This window comes from Psammomys obesus, unplaced genomic scaffold (genome assembly GCF_907164565.1).
Source record: "Psammomys obesus unplaced genomic scaffold, mPsaObe1.curated_primary_1811, whole genome shotgun sequence".
NCBI lineage: Eukaryota > Metazoa > Chordata > Mammalia > Rodentia > Muridae > Psammomys > Psammomys obesus.
Genome location: NW_026596234.1, coordinates 4,391,373 through 4,414,130, shown reverse-complemented (window position 1 = coordinate 4,414,130; position 22,758 = coordinate 4,391,373).

Here is a 22,758-nt window from a genome sequence, read left to right as displayed (position 1 = left end):
GCCATGGGGAGTGTGTGAGCAAGAAGAGTGCTGTTCCCGAGCACCAGCACAGTACATCCCTGTGTGACTGCCTGAGAGATCAGGGCCAGGCCCTAGGGAGTAGGGAGGGGGGATCCTACACCTTCTGTAAGGGGTGGTGAGTCAAGTTTGCAGAATATGCACACTGGAATGTTCTAAGTCCACTGACAACCTCAGCCTAGGCACCCCAAGACTCCAGGTTGCTCCAGCCGTGGAAAGAAGGTGTCTTGTTTCTGGGTCTGATACCATGCAAACATTTATTAATCACCTACTGTGTACATAGCCCCAGGTGGGCCTGAAAAGTCAGAAGCCAACTCCTAGGTCTCAGCCTTATATGAGAAGGCTTGTTTGACAGTTAATAGCCATTGTGGGCAGTGGCCAAATGAGTGGGAAGCTGTAGGCTTCTGTGCAGGGGGAGCCATGGTTGTGCTGGAGGGCAGGAGCCTTCATGGGTCATTAGCTCACTTATTTCCTTGCAGTAGGCAGCTCTCACCAGCTTCCCCTGGAGACAGCCCAGAGGAGGTAGGGGTCACTGAGGTGGTCTGGCTCCTTCTCTGGGGCAGCTGGCACCATCACTCCCCCCCCACGTGCCAGGGAGCTGTGCCCATGTGGACACAGGAAGCAGGGTCACAGAGCAGCAGGGGAACTGAGTCTCCCTTGTGTGGGCACAAAGGCAGCCACAGGACTAGGGACCAGCTGGAGACCAGCTGCAGGTCCAGGGCCTGGATGGCATGTCCAGTGTTAGGGCTTCCGGGGGTGAGCCAAAGGCTCTGCTTTCCCCAAGACCAAAGGGCTTAAAGGCACAACTGCTTCCTCAAGCTCTGCTGGAACCCCAGCATTAGGAGTCAGAGGGTCACAAGACAACTATTGGGCGGATGGACACCCTTGGAGTCATGTCAGCCTAGGCTCTGCAGAATGGCACAAAAGAAATGTGGTGTGCCCAGTGTAGATGAGGAAGACATGCAGAGCCAGCTGGGCCTCCAACATCATCATGACGGTGGTGGGCTTCAGTTGTCAACCTGACACAGCCTACAGTCACCTGGGGAAAGTGTCTCACTGAGGGATTATCTCCACTGAATTGGCCTGTTGCATATCTGTCAGGGGTTGTCTTACTTAAGTTCAACTCTGTGAAAAGACAGAGCCTACTGTTGGTAGCACCGTTTTCTAGGCAGGGTGTCCTGAACCATCAGACAATGGAGTGATCAAGTTCTGAGGACCACTGAAGAAGCGTTCTGAGTGAGCTAGGCTGTGGTCATCGCCACCATTGTCACAGTGGCACTCTGACCTGCTCAAGGAGCGGGTAGAGCCTTCACCTTCCATGCTAGGAGCTGCCTAGCTTCTCCTGGACTCAGAGGGCACAGAAAAAAAAAAAAAAAAAAAAAAAAAAAAAAAAACCTCCTGTCTGAATTACCACAGGGAGCTTGTGTTTCCAATGCTAAGGGAACATGGAGGTACATACCTTGACCTTTTAGGGAGCAGTGTAAATGGCCTGAAGTAGCTTAGAAGCACAGGAGTGGTGCTGGAAAGCATGACTTGTACAGATAGGGGGGGCTCACCCAAGCTCACCTTCTCTGGCCACTCCTCTGTCCCCAGTCACCAGTGCCTAAATTGTCCTCATAGCCATAGGCCTGAGCACCTCAGCAGGACCACTGCCTTGCAGGACAAAGCCAGCTTGTCTCCATGCTGTAGCCTGAAGGAGTGAGATGTATGTATGTGTGTATGTCTGTGTGGAGGAGTGAGAAGTATGAGATGGAAATAGTCAACAACCATGAAAGTATCCCCATTCAGGTCCCAGAAACACAAGAAGCCACTTCCCCAAAATCAGTTCTCTCTGTGCCAGCGAAGAGGTGTTAATCAACTTCTCTTTCACTGTGACAAAATACCTGAGGGAATCAATGAAAATGGAAAAAGTTCATTTTGGCTTATGGTTTCAGAGGGTTCAATCCATTGCATTGATTTATAACAGATATAAGGGAGCTGGTGGGAGCTGCTTACCTCCTGTTAGCCAGGAAGCAGGAAGAGATGTCCTTCATGACTGCTTCTGTCCACCAGGCTTCACCACAGTAGCATTCAACATGAACTCCTCAGTGGCTTAAACCACCAATAAAGTTAGTGTCCTGTCTAGTTCTGTTTCTGTTACTAAAACATCCTGACAAAGAGCAGCTTAGGAGAGAAAGCATTTATTTTAGCTTAGAAATTCTTGGCTACAGTCCATCACTGTGGAAAGTCAGGGCAGCAGGAGCTTGGAGCAACTGGGCACATTGCACCCACAGTCAAGAGCAGAGAGAAATGAATGCATACGCACTTGTGCTCAGCTCAGTGACTCAGCTCTTCACAGCTCAGGATGCCCTGTGTAGAGAATGATGCCGCCCACAGTGGGCTGTGTCACTCCCCTTATCATTGAACTTAAAGACAATCACTCACGGATATCCCCAGAGTGTAGATAATCTCTTACAGAGATTGTTTCTAGATGATGCTAGGTTGTGTTAAATGGCCGCCAATCTCATGACTCCACCACCTCGCCATAGCATCACCTCCAAGCACGATGCACTGAATGTCAATCCTCCAACACAGTATCTCCAGAGGACAGATCCATTCAAAGCTAGATCCAAACTGGAAGGAGGAAACAAGGGACAGTCAGTGCCAGATCCAGCTTCTTTGCAAATGACCTGCTGCTACTTAGATCTTAGAAGGCCCAGGGCTACTCAAAGTGACTTCAGCAGGGTGGATGATCCCTTACAAGACATGACAGGTATTTTAGGAAGTAGTCCATGCTCACCTGACCCTTAGGAGGGCTAAGTTGGCCTCTGAGGCTCATTGAGATGGAAAAGATAGAGGCTAGGGGAGATAGCTCAGCCAGTGTTTGCCATGCAAGTGTGAGGACCCGAGTTTAGATGGATGGCACCCACATAAAAGCCATCACTGCAGTATTGTGTCTTAATCTCAGTGCTCGGGAGGTAGAGACATGAAGATTTTGAAGCTTATTGGTCAGCTGATCAGCAAATCAGTAGGAGGCCTAACAAATTAGGGTAAGATGCACTTGAGGAAGGACACCAGATGTTAACCTCTGGTTTCTATATGTGAACACAAACAAGCACACACATATCTTTACTGCCCCCCCCCACATAGGTGTAGACATGCAAATCCACACACACAAACACATACAAACATGTTTTTTTAAAAGAAGGGAACTGAGTTGCTGGGTGGTGATGGTGCACGCCTTTAATTCTAGCACTCAGAGACAGAAGCAGGCGGAGCTCTGTGAGTTCAAGGCCAGTCTGGTCTACAAAGCAAGTTCCAGGACAGCCAGGACTACACAGAGAAACCTCATCTCAAACAAAACAAAACAACTAACAAACAAGAAGGGGTGGGGGGGGGACCAAGTGGAAGTTATTTGTTCAGGGGATGTTGGGGGTTAGGGGATCAATGGATAATTAGAGGACACCGCTCTCTCACTGCAAATTACTTCTAACTGTGATTCTATCAGAGGCTGGTGACATCAGACACCTGTCCCCAAACCTTTGCATCCAGGCCTTTCCCAAGAGGACCTCCTTTTCTGGCACATCCCCTTCCCCACTCCAACTTGCCCCTCCTTGCCTCTCTGCTCAGAGCCCCACACCTAGAACCTCTCTTCCCAAACTCCTCCTGCCAGCATCTCCTGTGAGTTGGAGGGCTTCCGGGAAGGTTGTGCCCTGCTGCAAGGACATGCTGCTGTGCCCCCAAAAGCTTTCACTCAGGAGCTGGCTTGTAATCCCAGCAGGCTCCTCACTGCTCCGTAAATGCCTGTTGAATTTTCTGCTGTGATTCTCTGCCTGGAGCTCCAGTTCAGACTGTGTTCCCTGGTGAATTAGCGTTCAGCATTTTTGTTTATTTGTTTGTTCTTTAACAAAAGGTTGTTTTGGTTTGAGATTCAGCAAAACTGCATGCTGCATTCAGCTTCCTCTCCATTCAGGACTCACTAAATTAGTTGTTTTTCCAGTCTGCTCTGAGTCCTTGCCTCAAATGAGCCTACAACAAGATAATGCATTTAAAAGCCCTTGGAAAAGTAGCAGCCCCACACACATGCGGGGTGCTGTCGTCCTGTGAGCTCTTGGAAGACAAGCCTTGCAGCTGGCTCACCCCACACCCCGCCTCCACACTGGGCCTAGGTACAGGCCTTGCTGTGTAGGAGCCTACACAGAGTTCAGATGAGGAGGGGCCTGTCTCCAGGTTGGTCCCCCAAGCCCAGAACTGACTCTATACCAGAGGCACAGGGTTTGGGGCCCAGCCAGTGCTACAGGGCTCAGAAGGGAGGGCGGGGAAAAAACTAACACTCCTTTGAGGAGATGACTTGTTCGTATCCATGTCTAATCCAAAGGCCATTTTGGCTCTCTCGGGGCCCTGCTGTGCTCCTGAGGGTTTCTGAGATCAATCCAGGGAGGATGATGCAGTCAGGAAAACAAAATCAAACCCCCAATCTTAAAAGGTTCAGAAGCCTGATTCTAATTCTCAATCCTCAGTCAGAACAAATGCTGCCTGCAGCCAGAAAGCTCTGTTCCTGTTGGCTGGGTCCTGTCCGGCTCTAGGGGGTGGGGTGAATCTTCAATCCGCCCACACACACCTTTCCTTGTTTGTCATGCCTTCCTTCTTGTCATGAGCTGAATGAATCTCTGTGAGATTCCTGCCCATGCCAAGTCCAGCATGCCGTTCGGTGTAGCAGTGGCGTGGAGCTAGCTTCTTCATCACTAACGTTTATTAAACAGCACATTCATGTAAATACCCTGAACCACAGACCCCTTTCTTGGGAGCATCTTCCCACCCTGACCCTTAGAAACAGCTGTCAAGAGAAGCCAAAACCACTCTGCTAAAGGCTGGAGAGAGCTGTGTGTGGTGTTCAGGGGGCCTGTCGGGTGGGAATGAAAGCCCCAGGGCTCACCTTAGAGGCTGATATTATTCCAACCAGAGGGTATGATGAGCTGTCACAAGAACAGCTAATATGTCGCCAGCAGTTTTTGCTGCTTGCTAGACAGCCATGCCATTGGCTCTATGCTGTGATCTTGTCCTGTCCAGCACCTACAAATGCCCAAGGCCCACAGATCATTCGCTGGTGTCTAGATGCAGAGTGAGGATATCTAACCCAGCGCAGCCCACGCACTGCAAGATCTCTGTTGTCATCAATATGCTCTGATGTCTGTCCCACCCTCCACGGGGTAGGGTGCCAAAAGCTGACTGTAGAAGGTGGATTCTGTGCACCAGACTATGTGTGTCCAGAAATGGCCTTCCCAAGGTACTCACCAGTGAGCAAGTACCCAGGTTTCTCTGCCTATTGCCCTGGGCTCTGAGCCTTGTTTTCTGTATCTGTAAAGCACATAAGCCCTGCAAAAGCTTCATGTCATTGTATGTGCTGGTTATGTCTAGGACGTGACCTCAGTAGCACTGGCAATGGAAGGAAACACACACACACACACACACACACACACACACACACACACACACACGTGCACTGGGCTTGGTGAAAACTCTAAAGTGTTGTACATTAGAAAGGACTATGATGTCTGGGTCCGTGGATCAATCATGAAGGCAGCATGAGGACCAGACTCCCATCCTCAGCTCCACATACAAATATGGGTCCAGCCGAGCATACAGGCGAGACCAGCCTCTGGAGCCTGAGACAGACGAATTTCTGGAGCTTGATGGCCTGCTCATGCTACTCAACCAGTGAGTTCTGGGCTCTGTGAGAGACCCTGCCCTGCCCCAAATATGGAAAGCAACCGAGAACCATGCCCAATGTCTGCTTTTGTCCTACATACACAGCTGCACCTCCCCAAAGGTGTACAAGAATAACCTACATGCAGGCATACACAAAACAAACATTATCAACAGTGAAAAAGAGAAAATATTTGTAAATTACCTACCTAATAAAGGACTGACCCAGAACACATAAACAACTATAACTCAAAATTATGTTGTAGACTGTTGTCTAGCATACACAAAGCCCTGGCTCCTCTCCCCCAGCTCATTTTCCCAAGGCGAGACAGCCTAATTTAGGTGGGCACAATGGCAGGCACCTGTAATTCAAGCTACTTTGGAGACCAAGGTGGGAGAGTCGTGAGCTGGGGCCAGGCCATCTCAAAAGAAAGCGAAGGCAACAACAAAGCCTCCACCAAACAGCAACAACAGAAAACAGCCTAATTCAAAAATAGGCAAAGGAGTTGAATAGACATTTTTCCTAAGAAGATACACAATTGGCTAATGAGCACATGAAAAGATGTTCAACGTGACTAATGGTTAGAAAAATGCAAGACAAAATTACAGCGAGATACAACCTCACACCCATTAGGGTGGCTGCTATGCAAGGAACCCAGAAGATAATGAATGTTGATGAGGCTGGAGGGAAATTGGAGCCGTCACGCAGGGCTGGTATGTCGCATGGCATGAGCGCTAGGGAAACAGCCTGCTGCTCTTCCAAAAGTTCAAGTGCAATTATCCATGACACAGCAGTTCTCTTCTGAGAACATCTTCAGAGAAGTGAAGGTAAGGTCTCTGAGAGAGGGGGGGGGGTGTTTAGGCCATCGTGGTAGCTGCATCTTTCACTATGGCTGAACACACAAGCAACTAGAGCAGGCATGGGTAGAGGAGGGGATAAACACAAGCCCATACAATGTGTGGTAAGTGGGCTCGAGAGAAGAGGGCAACCCGGACCCAAGCAACAACCTGGATGAACCTTAAGGCCATTTTGCCAAATGAAATTAGCCAGTTCCCATCCCACTTACCTGGGGGTCCCCAGACTACTAGATTCAAAGGTGAAGCTTGGTGGGTGGTTACTGGGCTGAGGGAAGGAAGAGTTAGTTTCATGGGAATGGAGTTTTAGTTTAACAGGATCAGTGGAGTTCTAGAGGTGAGTGGTAGGGATGGTCATACAGTCTGAATCTTCTCAAAAACTCACACATTTAAAACTGAGTGAAATGGTAAAGGTTGTGTATATTTTAGCACGAAAAAAAAAAACAAACAAAAAACAAAAAAAACAATGATCTATTTCTGTGGGGGCTGGGGAAAAAAAGTACTTGCTACACAATCATGAAGACCCGAGTTCAATCCCCAGAACTCCCATATAAAAAGCCAGGTGAGGTAGTAAGAGCTTGCAATCCTAGCGCTGAGGGGTAAAGACAGGAGGAATTCTTGGACACTTCCCCCCTAAACAACAAGCCCTGGGCCAGTGAGAGACCCTGTCTCAAAAAAGCAAGACAGCCTCCAGGACACAAAATCTGAGGTGGATCTCTGGTTTCCACACGCATACATGCACATGCGCACACATACCTGAGCATGTCACAGACATGAAGGCACATATACAAAGAATAAATAAGGTCTTAAAAACATGTATAGTCTCTGGGCTCCTGTGTCAGAGAGGTCGGCTAGTCTGGGAACGAGCTTTGAGGCTTTAAGGCCAGCAGAATTCTGACCAACCTTGTCATTTCGGTTGCTTCAAGACTTGAAGTTTCCCCAAGACTTTCATTTGTGTGGCATCTGTTGGGGTATCTCCTAACACAGGACACACCTTTTTCTGTTCTCCACCTACAGTAGCTGAGCTAGACAGGACACCCTTTCAGGCAAGGCCCCAATCTGAACCAGGAAGGGCATCTCGAGGGCTCTCTCCTGGCATGGCTGAGCATTATTGTGGCTTCCTTCTCCATATGTTAGGCATCTATGTTGGCAAAATGTTTAAATGTTCTTGCCCAGAGATACATTACTGTAGTGGGAAGGGAAAAGCCCAGATCCCAAGGGACAGAGGCCAGTGCCTGGGTCTCAGCTTCTTCACTTCCCAGTTAATGACCCACATCTGTCCCTCTACTCTGCGTCCTGCAGCCAGCCTTTGCTTGGCCCTGGGAACTCCAGACAAGACAGCCACACATGGTTCCTTGAGACCCCCAAAGGAAGGCATCATATCCCTCTGTGGTTGGGAGATGTCATGGTCCCATTTCCTCCCACTCTATAAATAAATAGCTGGCAGATGTGGAGACAGAAGAGAGGGCTACATCATCTTTCTCTTTACCTTTCAATGCATTTTTGTTCATTCAATCAACAAGCATGCATCTTATTCCTCTCCAGTGTCAGATGCCAAGAGACAATGTTGAAAAGATAATTTCCAGCTTCATGATGGTTCACAGCCTAGCTGGGGTGATGGGTACTCATCAAATTGTCACACAAATAAAGACACTGAACATTGTAACAGCCTCCCCAAAACCTTAGTAGGTGATATGATGAGGACATTTTGGAGATATCATTCAAGGACTAGACAGCTGCTGGCAAGTTGGCTCAGTAGGCAAAGGTAACTTGCTGTGAAGGCCAGCAAAGCCAACTTTGATTCCTGGAGTACACACAAAGGTGGAAGGAGATAATGGATGGCACAAAGTTGTCCTCTGACCTCCATAAGGTCACCAGGGTACGTGTGCCCATCATATATGTCACAGATACACAGACACCTAATTATTTTTTAAAGGTCAGCTAATTAAGCTGAGAGCACAGGGATGTAAGTTTATTTATTTTTTTAATTTAACTTTTTTTAACTTTTATTTTTTATAATTTATTCACTTTATATTGTAGCCCCTCCCTCATCTCCTCCTGGTCTCACCCTACCTCCCTCTTTCCCCCTCTCCCTTTCCCTTAGTCTGCTGATAGGGAGTCCTCTTCTTCTGCCATCTGACCCTGGCTTATCAAGTCTCAACAGGACTACTTGGATCCTCTTCCTCTGTGGCCTAGGAAGGCCACATCACCAGGGGGAAGTGATCAAAGAGCAAGCAACCAAGTTCATGTCGGAGATAGCCCCTGCTCCCCTTATTCAGGGACAGTGATGCAAGTTTAAATGGAGGAAAAGATGAAGAAAATCCATCAAGACAGAAAGAAATGTGTGTGCAGACAAGAAAGGCTGTGACAGGCTGGCAGGACAACACAGAGGCCTCCATAGTTGAAAAACTGTGAGGTGAGGTGGGGAGGTGGGTTTCAGAGGGAGATGAGTTTGCACTCTGAGAGCTGTAGAACCCATCAAGAATTTGTGAGCACCTGTGAAAGGCTCAGGCTGTACCTCATCAGAGGCTGTCTCCACTTACCATGTTCCTGGAACCCATTTTCACACACAGGAGCCACCGGTATAAATGCAAGTTCTACTCAGTGAACACTTATGGAGCCCAGACACTGTTCTGTATACCTCGAAAATCCTCCATATCCTGGCAATATGATTTTGCCCCACTGATTCCACCATTCCCAACTCAGCCCTCTCTCTAGTAACTGGAGAAAATAGTAGGCATTTGCACCTCTCAAGAGGCACCTCAGGGGCCAAGCATAGTGTCCGTGGTTGCTGGAAAGTCAGAAACAAATGTGAACTCTCAACAAATACAGAAGCCAATTGCCTAAGAATGCTACTGGACTGAAAAAAAGAAATGAAATGCGATGATCAGTCTTCGTTGTCGGCTTGACTGGACTTGGAGTCACCATGGAAACACATTTCTGGGTGCCTCTAAGAGGATGTTTCCAGGGAGGTCTGACTGAGGAGGGAAGACCCATCCTGTATGTGGGTGACACCATCTCATGGGCTGTGGTCCTAGACTGCATAAAAAGAAGAAAGTGGGCTCCCTGATGGCAGGTGCCTCACAGCTCTGGCCACCATGCCTTCTTGTCTGTTTCTGGGCAGTTTCCCCTTATAAACCCAAACAAACCCCTTGGCTTTTAAGTTTCTCTTGTCACAGCCACAGGAAGAGTAACTGATCCACATATGCTGCCTGAGCTTTGTCCCTGGAGATGCTACGGTCCTTGGCACAGAATGACTAGGCTCCAGCAGCTCTCCACTATTCTTGCCCAGGATGCAAGGGAGTTGAAGTCAGGCTGCCAAAGCACTTGAAGGTCAAAGGTCTGAGCGGTGACACTCACCACCACCCAAGCCCAGGCTAGCCTCTGAGGGACACAGCCAAATAGCCAAACTCTGAAGAGCTGGAGCCACCACCCCCAGGAACATTCCAGGAGCTTGCAGTGTGGCTGGACGGTTTGCTAGATATAAGGAAAAAGAAGAGGAATGGCAGGAGGCATTGGAGGAGAAAAAGGGGTTGAGGACAAAAGGAGAAGGAACAAGAAAATGGGGAGAAGGGGCAGGAGGGTGAAGAGGAGGAAAACAGAAGAGTGGGAGGGAGCAAGAAGGCAAAACCCACATTCTCCAAAGGGTTTTTAACATTGCTGTGTTTGTCTGCACAGCAAAGACAAACATCCAGGATAAAAACTTAACATTACTCAGGGAAACCTGACCAATTTTCAAGAAGAAAGGCAACTGATAAAACAGAGCAAGACAAAACACAAACACAAAATACCAAGCAGTAGCAGCAGCAGCAACAACAACATGGCAAAGTGGTTGCCAGATGTTAGCCATGAGATGATCTGGATGTTGCAATTAGCAGAGACTGAAAATCAGCTATCTATGCAATCTCTACTGAGGTAACACTAGGAATCTTGATAGAAATGGAAAAAAAAATTAGAGTTAACAAAGAAAAGCTATAAAAGAGAGCCACCGAATGTGACGTGGGCCCCCGGGCCAATGACAACAATAAGTGGTGTGGACGTGCGAGTTGGCGCAGTCGCTGCAGTGTCTGAGGTCTGGCTTTTCTCAATGCAGAAAGGCCATCAAGGTCATCAAGCCATCCCTAGCTTGGACAGGCATATCATGCTGTACCCTGACAAGGGCATTAGCATCAGAGAGAAACTGGCGAGGTGGAGGATGGGTGGAAATGAACGGTAATTCATTTTGCAAAATTTGGTAAATGGAAAATTATTACCAAAAATCAAAGGGTAATTAGAAAACTGTTAAATCGAAGTTCTAGAGTTGAGAGAAGCAGGATCTGAAACAACAAAACAGACTAGGGTCAGGGCAGAATGAAGAAGATCCAGTACAGGGTCAGCAAGTTCACTCAGGAGAAAAAGAAAGGGCTCTGTCTGAGAACTGAGAGGGAAACAAAGGGTTTCAGATGCGCGACCCTGGGGCTTTGGGTACAGTAGTGGAGTGTTCAATGCTTGTTCCTCAACTCAATGAGAAAAGAGAGATCCATGCAAAAAAAAAAAAAAAAAAAAAAAAAAAAAAAATTTGTTTTTTTTACTTTTTTTCTCAAATTTAATTTTTAATTTTTAATTGTGTTGCTCCTTGGGTATGTAGTGCACGGGAGTGCAAGTTTCTAAGAGGCCAGAGGTATTGGATCCCCTGGGGCTGGAGTTCCAGGCTGTTGTGAGCCGCCTGTGACCAGCTGTGGGCGGCTGAAATCAGGTCCTTAACTGCTAAGCCATCTCTCCAGCCCAGTTTTTTTCTTTAAAATTTTTTAAATGTAGGATCGAGTCCTTGCTTATGTTAGCTTGTCTTTTGGTGTGGTCCTTGTTCAGCTCATGCTTAGGGAACCGTGTTGAAGTACTGAGAGCTAAAAAAAAAAAAAAAAAAAAAGTTTTCCCAGGGAAGAACACTCCAATTGGTTACCCCAAACCAAATAGTCAGCCTGAAAACATACATACAACTAACATTATACATAGTGAATAGGTTATATTTATGTACTTAGGTATAGGAACACACACACACACACGAATTATTGAAAAAAGAGGCCATGAAAGCAAAATGTATAAAAAGGATATGGAGGGAGAAAAGGGAAGTGAAAAATGATGCAATTATATTATAATCTCAAAAATAACAAACCTATTACATTTATTTATTTATTTAGTGTGTGTGTCTGTGTGTGTGTGTGTGGGGGGGGTGCCATAGTACATATGTGGAGCGAGGGGGACAATCGGCAGAAATCTGTTGGCTCTTTTTTCAGTTTGCAGTACTCACTCTCACCTGCTGAGCTTCCACAAATTTGGTACAAGGAGTTAGCATGCAGGTTCAAGCAGCTTAGAAATTCAAAGAAACCAATATGCTGATGCATCGCAGGGAACCAACAAAACCCAAGGCAAAGGCAGATCTTAAAAGCAGGTAGAGGCAAATCCTGCCAATCCAGCAGGAAGAATGTCAGGTTCCTTATCTGAGACAGTTGTCAAAAACACATGTCATGAAACTGTCCACTCAGGATTCTATACCCAGCAAAAACAAAACCATTCCAGAATGGATGCAAAGAGGGAAGATGGGAGCTGTGACATGGCTAGCACTTCCCCAGGCTGCCACAAAACAGAAACAAAACATCAGCTGTGTGGCTACAGGGAGAAATGGGCGCTGTGGACAAAAAACAAAGACCAGTAGATAGAGGCCACCCGAGGTCCAGAAATGCTGAACTTTAGGTACATTAAAAACAAAAACAAAAACAAAACAAAACAAACAAACAAACAAAAAAAACGGCCCCTTAGCATAAGGTGCTAAACAAAGCCGTAGGGGGGAAGAGAAGCCTCCTCATGAGGCTGAGGCTGTGAGCAAAAACCAAAGGGAATCATGAACACCTGTAAAAAAGCTTGACATAGGAGAGCCCTGAGCCATTCAGCAAGAAGAACCCAGAAAAGGATGCCCTCAACATCCAGTCTTGCTCATTGGTAACAGACAGGGGACTTATTTTGAAAGAGGGATGGCAGCCAAATATCTTGGTTAGGAAGTAAAAAGAGCCCTGCATGTCTCTTGTCTCCAAGCCCTAAAGGCCTCTCCACTTTCCCTGGCTAAGTGATTGACAGCCCCAGGAATCATGGTGGACCTAGGAAATCTATGTGACTTAGATTCATTCACAGATGGAGCTCTACTTAGCAGAAAGTGCAAGCTGCAGAGAGACGGGAGCCATAAGCCACAGACAGGAGCCAAGGAAGAAACTGGGGAGGTGCAGTGGGAACAGTGAAGAGGAGTAAGATGCTGGCTGGGATGTGAGTGAGGACAGGGACAGAGAACCAGGGGCCAGGGGGAAAACAAAACAAAACGAAGAACACTGTAGAGTTATGAAGGGAACAGTCCTTGAGGTTGTAAGTATATGTACACTGAGTGTTGGCCTACAAAATTTCAGACAAGATGGGGCATTTTCAGGGTGGTATAGCTGTAACAGAGCACTTGATTTCATAAAAGAAACACTTCTGGACATACAGGGGGAGGTTGTGCAGACATAATCATAGTGAGTGATTTCACTCTCCTGATCTTATTAAAAGACTGATCGCTCAGACAAAATAAGCAACAACATCATCCCAGACCAAATGGGCTCGAATGATGTCTTCTGTCTACAGACTATTCCCCTGACCAGCTACAAAAGGTGCATTCTTCTGAGGAGTACCTAGAAAATTCTCCAAAATACTCCTCACATTTTAGTCCATAAAGAAAATCTTAATAAGTGCAAAGAAAAAAAAAAAAAAAGCCAACCAACCATACAGCAACAAAAACAACCCTGAAGTATTTTCTTGTATTTTACCAAACCATAATGGAATACAATCAAAAATCAATAGTAAAAATAACTATGGAAACAATATAAACATGGAGACCAAACAACTTACTTCTGAATGATTGGTGAAGAATTAAATGAAAGTAAAAGCACAGCTTACCATAACTTGGGAGCCACTGAAGATAGTTCTAAAAAGAAAATGTATAGTTTTAAGATCCTACATTAAACAAAATTTCAGAAAGAGACTGGAAATAAATCCAGGGAAACTGATGCCCACTTCAGGCCTCCACAGACATCAGGCACATATGTGGCATACAGAAAAAAACAGCCAAACACATCAAAAGGAAATAATAATAATAATATAAAAATGTTATCACTGTGAAAATGACTATATGAACACAAAGGATCTATAGGCTCAATAATATATCCACCATTATTCCAAAGATATTCTTCCCAGAACTAGAAAAACAAACCTTAAGTTAAATGAACCACAAAAGATGCAGAATTTGACAAAGCAATTCTGAACAAAAGACCAGCAATGGAAACATTGCAATGCCTCATCTCAAATTATAATATCTAGCTGCAGTAACAAAGAGAGCATGGTGCCGTCACAAAAACAAACACACAGATCAAAAGAATAGTATAGAGAACCTAGAAATGAACCCTCATAGTGATAGCTTTCTGATTCTTTTGTGTGTAAATGTATGTGTGCGCATGTATGAATGTGTGCCTGTGTGTATGTATATTTGTGGGTGAGTGTGTGTAGGTGTGTACCTACTTCTGCACGCACAGATGTTTATAGGTCCACATGCCTGTGGAGGTCAGAAGTCAACTTTGGGTGTCGTTCCTCAAGAGCCATCCAACCTGTTTTGAGACAGGTCTTGCTGGAACCTGGAGTTCATCAGGCAAGGCTGGCTGGCCAAAGAGCCTTGCAGAGTCCTTCTTTTTCTGTGTGCCAGCACTGGGGTTCCATGCACACGTCTCCATGCATGAGCATCAAAGTTGTGCCCTCATGCTTGCCACAGCGAATGCCTTACCTACCAACTTGTCACTACAGGCCCTGGCTACTTAGAATAGGGCCAGAATCACTGGAGAGAAGGTGGTCTTCCTCAGCACGTGATCTAGAAAAACTGGGTATCTGCATGCAGAAGAACTAAAGAGAACCCCCGCTCTCACTCTGTACCAAAGTCAGTTCAAAATGCAGTACAGACTTTAATGTAAACTTGAAACTACTGTAGGCAAACACCTCTAGACACAGGATAGATGACTACTTTCTGAATGGGCTCCAACAGCTTAGGGAATAATAGCAGGAATTGACAAATGGGCTTTATCAAACTAAAAAGCTCCCCACAGCAAAGGAAACAATTACCAGAGTGAAGAGACAGCCACGGAGGGAAGATCTCTGCCAGGGACAATTCTGACAGGGATCGATACCCAGAATATATAAAGTACTTAAAAATTAAACAACAGGGGGCCAGAGACCAGAGAAAGCTGAGTGACAGGAGAACACCAGGGGACCAGGGAACATTTCACCACCCATGAAAGTAGAAGGACCAGAGAATGCCACAGGGCTGGAGGATGCCAAGGGCCCAGAGGATGGCTCAGGGTCAGAAAGCACCTGTGAAACAGACCTGCAGCTTGCAGAGACTCGGAGGCCCCCAAAGAGCATAGGTGGGAGAGAGCAATGGGTCTTGTTTCCCCTGCCACACAGCACTACATGGAACCTTCTAGAACAGGAGGGATTTGAGAACTTCATCTTTAAACTCAACAGAGCGGTGGCGGTGATTCATTCTGCAAAGGTGCCTTTACCTCTTATTTTTTATTATTTCACATGAATGTCTTGTGATGGTTTGCTTCTGTTTGTGCCTTGCTGTGTTACTTCAGGACTGTGCTCATGTTTCTACACGCACACGCACACACAGACTCCTGGTCTGCTAGGTTCTCTATTGTTTTCTTCAGCTCACACGCTCCTCATCTTTTTCCTACTCCCTTTCTTCTTCCTCTTCTCTGTATTTCCTCCTTTTACTTCTTTAAAATAGTTTAAATTTTAGTATTTTATTCTATGTCTACGGGCATTTTGCCTGTATGTATGTCTGTGGGCCACATGTGTGCTTCGTTCCTGCAGGGGTCAAAAGAGGGTGTCAGATCCCTCCAGATGGCTGTGAGCCACCACGTGGCTGTGGAGAGCTGAACCTGAGTCCTCTAGAGGAGGAGCCAATTCTCACAACTGTTCACGTTGTTCGCGTTCTCTAGCTCCTCCTTTTACTTCGTAGTTATAACTTCACATAGCTTAACAATCCCCCGAACTTGTGGACCCTAACAGTACCCCAGTTCCTGCTCTTAGGTACTTTATCCACTCTCTTCTTCAAGGTTGATCTAATCCTTTTTTTCTTTTTTTTTTTTTTAACTTACCCCACCCCCTCCCCTTCCCACTAAAGTTAAAGAGTAACTTTAGTTAAGCTTAACTAAAATCTGGGTATACTCTTTACTTCCTTGGTTGTTTTGTCCTCCAGTCAATTTTTTTTTTCCTCTCTAAATAGCCCTGGCTATCCTGGAAGTCACCATATAGACCAGGCTGCCTTTACCTCACAGCGATCCACCTTCTGAGCGCTGAGATGAAAGGTGTGCCCCACCACTCCCAGCATATATTCCAGGCATTTTTCTTTTTAATGTCTAAGGGGCCACTGTCATTAATTAGCTATTATGACAATTACATAGTGACACTACCAAACAGCTGTGGTTGCCCTCCAGTTAACACCCTACTCAGGGAATATTATACAACTTACTACACTAGCTCCTTAGGGCTCCTGGACTGAGGAATTATTTTCTGAATTACCACCTTCAAATCCCATTAGAACATTGCAGAGGCTGCAACTGAAAGCATGTAGCTGATACAAGTTAAGCCAAACAAAGAAGTAACATCAAATACATAAATCCCAACGCATTAGCTTAAGAAGCACAAGAAGCCAAGACAACATAATTAAATTCCAGATAGAGAACTCAGATCATAAGGATGTTCAAATACAGAACTAAGCAGCTGAATAAAATGGGGGGGGGGGCGCAGATATGGGAAGCAAATTTAACAAAGAGATGGAAATAATGAAGCAAACCCACTTGAGAGTCTAGAAACAAAATATGGTAATCCCAGTGGAAAACTCCACTGGTGTGTGTGTGTGTGTGTGTGTGTGTGTGTGTTGGGAGGGGGGTGTTAGTTCAGTAATAGAAGAGATCCAGGAGAAGGCAGGATATCCAAGTCTGAAGACTAGATGGGGGACAAGAACAGTCCAACAGAGTAAAGAACAAAACAGGAATGACTGGTGAGGTTTCCCAAATATATCAGAAACTCTGAAAAGATAAACTGCATGAGCTATGAGCATGAAAAAAAAATGGAGAAGAATCTTTTTATAAAGGTATAGAAAATATCTTCAAAGGAATCAATAGAAAAATTTCCCAGAACTGGGAAATAAGATGCCAATTCAGATATAGAAAGCATTTAGGACGCTAAACAGACAAGACCAGAAAAGATCTTCTCTCTGCCTATTATAATTAAAACATTGTCTAAAAAATAGAATTGATAGAAAGAATGAAATTTATTAGACTGGCTACAGGATGTGACAGGTAGCTCAGCAATCACTGTCTTCCAATGGAGAGGCTGAGAATCCTGTACTTGTCCAGTCCACAAGGCTGGATGTCTCAACAGTCCCAATCTGGTGCTGGAGGCCTTGGAGGATTCCCAGAGAGCTGCAGATTTTCAGTCTTCTTGGGAAGCCTGAAGACAAGTTTGAAGCAACAGGATAGACAAATTTGCAAGTGGAAGAGAGAACAGGCAACAAGCAAAAGCTCTCTTCTTCCGTGTGCTTTCATGTGAGCTGCCACTAGAAGGTGTGGCCCCAGATTTATTGTGGGTCTTCCTACCTCAAATAATCCGATTAAGAAAAACCCTCATAGGTTGCTGTGCCTAGCAACTTGGGTTTTAGTTGCTTCTAGATGTAGTCAAATTGACAACCAAGATTAGCCACTTCAAACACTAAATATAGAGAACAAAAATAATATGTTAAAAGTGGCAAAAGAGAATCCACTGTGTCACACCAGATTACACAACTAAAACCTTTGAAAGCCTGAAGGTCCTGGGCTGATGTACTTAAAACTCTGGAACATGACAACTGTCAACCATGGCTACTATATCTAGCAAAACTATCTGTCATACTTGGAGGAAAAACAAGAACTTTCTATGGTAAAAATAGAACAAAAGAATTTATGGCCACTAAGCCAGTTCAACAGAGGAAAGGTGAAAGAATCCTACAGACTAAAGAGCAAATTTAATTTACCCATGAAGAAGGCCATAAGAAAGAAAAAAACATGCTAGAATAGTGAAAGAAATGCAATCATTATAAAATAAACAAAATGACAGAATCATTGTACAACTTTCAACAACAATTCAGTGGATTCAACAATAATATCAGTGGTCTCAACTCTCCACTCAAAAGACACAGACCAGTAAACTGGATAAAAACACAGGAGTCATCATTTTGTTGTCTTCACAAATCATATCTCACCACAAAGGACAGATACTACCTTGGAGTGGAGGGATGGAAAAGACATTCCAAGTAAATAGACCTAGGAAACAAGCAGCCATCACTATCGTAATATCTGACTTCACACCAAAACTGATGGGAAAAATTAGAGTAATTTCATATTTATTAAGAGAACAATCAACCTACCAAGAAGACATTACTATTCTAAACACATATGCCCCAACACAAGTACCTCCAACTTCATAAAATAAATATTGCCAGCTACAGATTCACAGATTAACCTAGTACAGCAGCAGTGGTGACTTCAATATCAATAATCAATAGATGATCCCAACAAAAAAAAAAAAAAAAAAAAAAATAGACATGTCAGAATTAAATCATTGACCAAATGGATTTTACAGACATTTACAGAATATTCCATGCAAATACTGCAGAATATACTTTTTTCCCTCAGTAGCCTAGGGAACTTCCTCTAAAATAGATGCAAATCTGAACAAATATAGAAAAACTGAAATAATTCCTTCTTTTTTCCTGGTCACAATGGAATAAGACTGTAAGTCAACAAAATGTACACAGACTCATAGGTTTAAACAACACACTATGGAACAATGAATGGATCTTTGAGGAAGTCAAAAGGAAAAAAAATTTCCTTAGCATGAATGATAATGAAAACACATACCAAAATCTACGGATAAAGTTTATAGTTGTAAATGCCTACTTTAGGAAATCAGAGGACAAGGTTGGAGAGATGGCTCAGCCATTAAAGGCCAAGGCTTATAACCAAAAAGGCAAGAATTCACAGGACCAGACCTTTAGCTCCAGGGGACCAGAGAGTAAACAATTGAAATATTAAAAACAACCAAACAGAAATATCTGAAATGAAAGAGATGGTCAATCAAATAAAAAAAAAAAAACAAAAAAAAACTACATTAATGATGAGGAAGACCATGCAGAAGAATGGATTTCAGGGATGGAGGACACTGTTGAAATAAATCAGACAGACATATATAAAGGGGGGAAAGGCATGAAAAACATTTCCAAGAAGTCTAGGATGCATTCAAGAGGCCAAAGCAAAGAATTTGTGGTATAGAAGAAGAACAAATAGAAGTAAAACCAAATGGAATAAACAGACTAGTCCAGTAATGGCAGAAAATCTAAGAAGTTTACAGAAAAAAAGCAGATATCCAAAAAGGGAGACACACAGAACATAGACATGACCAAGTAAGAAACTCTCCCTGACACATTATAATCAGGATATCAAAAATACAAAGTAATTTAATTTTAATATAATTTTATATAATTTTAAAAACAGCATGGAAAAAGGGTCAAGTCACAAACAAGAGCAGAATTACCCAAGAGTTATCATCAGCAATCATAAATTTGAAAGGATGTGGTAAGAAATACTCTGAGCACTTCAAGTAAACAGCTGTAGTCAAGAATTCTGTAGCCTGCAAAGCTGTCTTTCAAAATCAACGAGGAAATAGAGCTACTTCAAGACAAACACAAATTAAGATGACCAGTGACAACCACGCCAGCAGTGCAGAAAAATTTTAATTGAATGCTTTTTAGGGAGGAAAAAGAAATAGAGACTTTTTTGTGTGATTATGAAAGTATAAATCTTATGTAAAAAGCAGGTAAACAAACTAGATTTAGGGGAAAAAAACAACCATATTTAATACATCAATTCAGCAAACGCTCAAAATATAAAAGAAAAATATCAATAATCCAGTAAAACAGAATGTCATCTAATAGATTTATATGAAATAGCAAACTCCTTTTTAAAACACATTTAAATGCAACTAGCCTCATCTCACCACTAAAAAGATACAGCTAAATGAATTGGATTAAACTACAGGAACTAACTATAAATTATCACCAAGAAACATACTTAGCTACCAAGATATTAAAAAATTGTAAGATATTTTAAAATGTAAGAGCAAAGGATGGAAAACAAACTACCATATGAAAAGAAAATACAAGCGGATATAGCTGTCTTTGTATCAGACAAAGTAGACTTCAGATCAATACCAATTAGAAAAGATAAAAAGGAATACTATGTATTAATAAAATGAGCAATTTATATAAGAGATATAACAATTGTGAACATTCATGTATTGAATACTGGAGCTCCTGATAGCATAAGCAAAAGGGGTGAAAAACCATATGGGTCTGACACACTGATGGTGAGGATTTCAATACTCCACTCTAATATTTACATGTGTTTTCAAGCTAAAAAAAAAAAGGAACTTTAGAGTTTAAGTATACTACAAATAAATTTAATAGATGTTTATAGAATATGCCACACAATAGACAGGGAATATAAATTTTTCTCAGCATCACAGAGAAACTTTTCCAAGACTGATCATATCATAGGACACAAATTAAATCTCAACAAATACAAAACAAACTAAAAAAATTAAGATAATTATTTGTGTTTTATTAGACCATAATGAAATAAAACTAGAAATTAACAATGAGAAATTGGAGACACCGTTAAAATACCTGGAGAGTAAGTAACACATATTTGACTAAATAGTGAGTCATCCGGGAAGTAGAGAGGAAATTTACAATTGCTAGAGACACATGATAATGAAAACACATTCTATTAGAATGTTGGAGATGAAGCCACGGCAGTCCTAAGAGGAAAATTTACAGTGGTAAGTGCTCATATTTAAAAAAAACCTTACAGATATCCAGTAAACAGCCTAATGATGCACCTCAACGGTGTAGAAAACAAGCACCCAATCACAAACACTGTAGATAGTAAAAAAAATAATAATAATGGATTATTAATATTAAACAAAAGATCAGGGGAAAAACTAAACAGAGATTAAAGGAGCAATATACAAAATCAGCCAAACAAAAGGTTGGGTTTTTAAAAAAAAGTCAATAACATTGACAAAATCTTTAAACAAGCTATCTGATAAAAAGAGAGAGGAAGAAAAGACTCCAATGAAATACAAAACATTATTAGAGATTACTATAAAAACTTAAACTCTAAAAAGTTGGATAACTCAGAAGCAATAGAAGACTTTCTAAACTCATATAATTTACCAAATTAAGCCCAGAAGATATACAAAACTCTACAGGACTCCTTACAAGCAATGTGATCAAAGCTGTCATCGAAAGTATGCCTCAGAAAATCCCAGGATAAGATGCATTCACTAATTTATTTTCTTTCTGTTTATTTGTTTGTCTGTTTGAGACAGGGTTTCTCTGCGTAGCTCTGGCTGTCCTGGAACTTGCTCTATAGACCACACTGGTCTCAAACTCAGAGATTTGCCTGCCCCTGTTTCTTGAGCACTGGGTTAAAGGTGTGAGCCACCACTGCCCAGCCTCACTGCTGAATTCTATCAAACTTTCAAGGGGGATCTCATACTAAATTCTTCTTGTTTCACAAAAGAGAGAGCAAAGGAACATTATTAATCTCATCCTATCAGGCAGAGTATTATTCTCACATCAAAACCAAGGAAAGACACAAGAACAAAGGAAACTACTAACCGATTTCTTTGATGAATAAAGATGCAAAAAGTTTCAACAAAATACTTGCAAAATGAATTAAACACATTAAGAATATTAGACATTACAACCAACTGGGCTTCATTGAGAAGGGAAAGGCTGGTTCAACATACATAAATCAATAAATACAATACACCATATAAACAAACCTAACGTCAGAAATCCACTAAGTTAATAATATGCCTGGAGATAAACTAAGATTATATATAACCTGCTATCTTACCTGTTTAAGTTCGATCTACCTTTAAAAGAACAGTATAATGAAACTTACTGTGCCTTGAATTTCCTATGCAATCCAGTTTTTACAATCTAAGCTGAATGCACAGCTTTAATCTTAAAGTATGTACTCTTTGATGCCACAACCCAGAATAATGTACATAGGTATGTGTGTAAACTTACATGAAACAAATATCCCATAAATGTTGGAAGCAATACGTACATTTTGGCTGATAACATTTGTTTGAGATTTTTGAGTGATATTTGTGTTTGTTAGTATCAGATAAATAACACCTTCCCTATTGAGGATTTTGATGAAGAATCCCTTGACCTTTCCTCTACTGTGTCCTCTGTGCTCTTCGGCAAAGCCCTTTATTAGGGAGAGGCACAACAGGACAGGCAACAGGGATAGATCAAACACATATGACAGACAGGCAACAGAAAGGCCAATAACAACAAACTACAGCTAGATGGAATACACAGGGAGAGATGTGGAAAATTCAAATTTGGGCTCATTCTTGGTCAAACTACTTCAAGAAGAGGTTATTCTTTGTCATTTCTTAAGGCAATATTGGCAAATTTTGGTGCCCCTTCTGAGGTTTCTTTAATGTGTTAATCAACACATACTTACAGTAAAATTTCAAGATACAACTTTGTACCCTGCATATGCCTTCACATATACCAACAATACACACTCAGAAAAGAAATTAGGAAAATTATTCTATTCAAAATAACTCCAAGCTGGGGAGATGGCTCAGTGGTTAAGAGCACCAGCTGCTCCTCCAGAGGACCTGGGTTCAAACCTAGCACCCACATGGCAATTCACAACTGTCTGTAACAGTTCCAGAGGATCCCACACCAATGCAAATAAGATAAAAATAAATAAATTATTAAAAATAACTCCAAAAATTTAAATATTTAGGAATACATCTAACCAAAAAAAATAAAGGGACCTCTACAATGGTAACCTGTAACCTCTAGACACTGTAAAAGGAAATCACAGATGATACTATATGATGGAAGAAGATGAAGAAGAAGAAGAAGAAGAAGAAGAAGAAGAAGAAGAAGAAGAAGAAGAAGAAGAGGAAGAAGAAAAGAAGAAGAAGAAGAAGAAGAAGAAGAAGAAGAAGAAG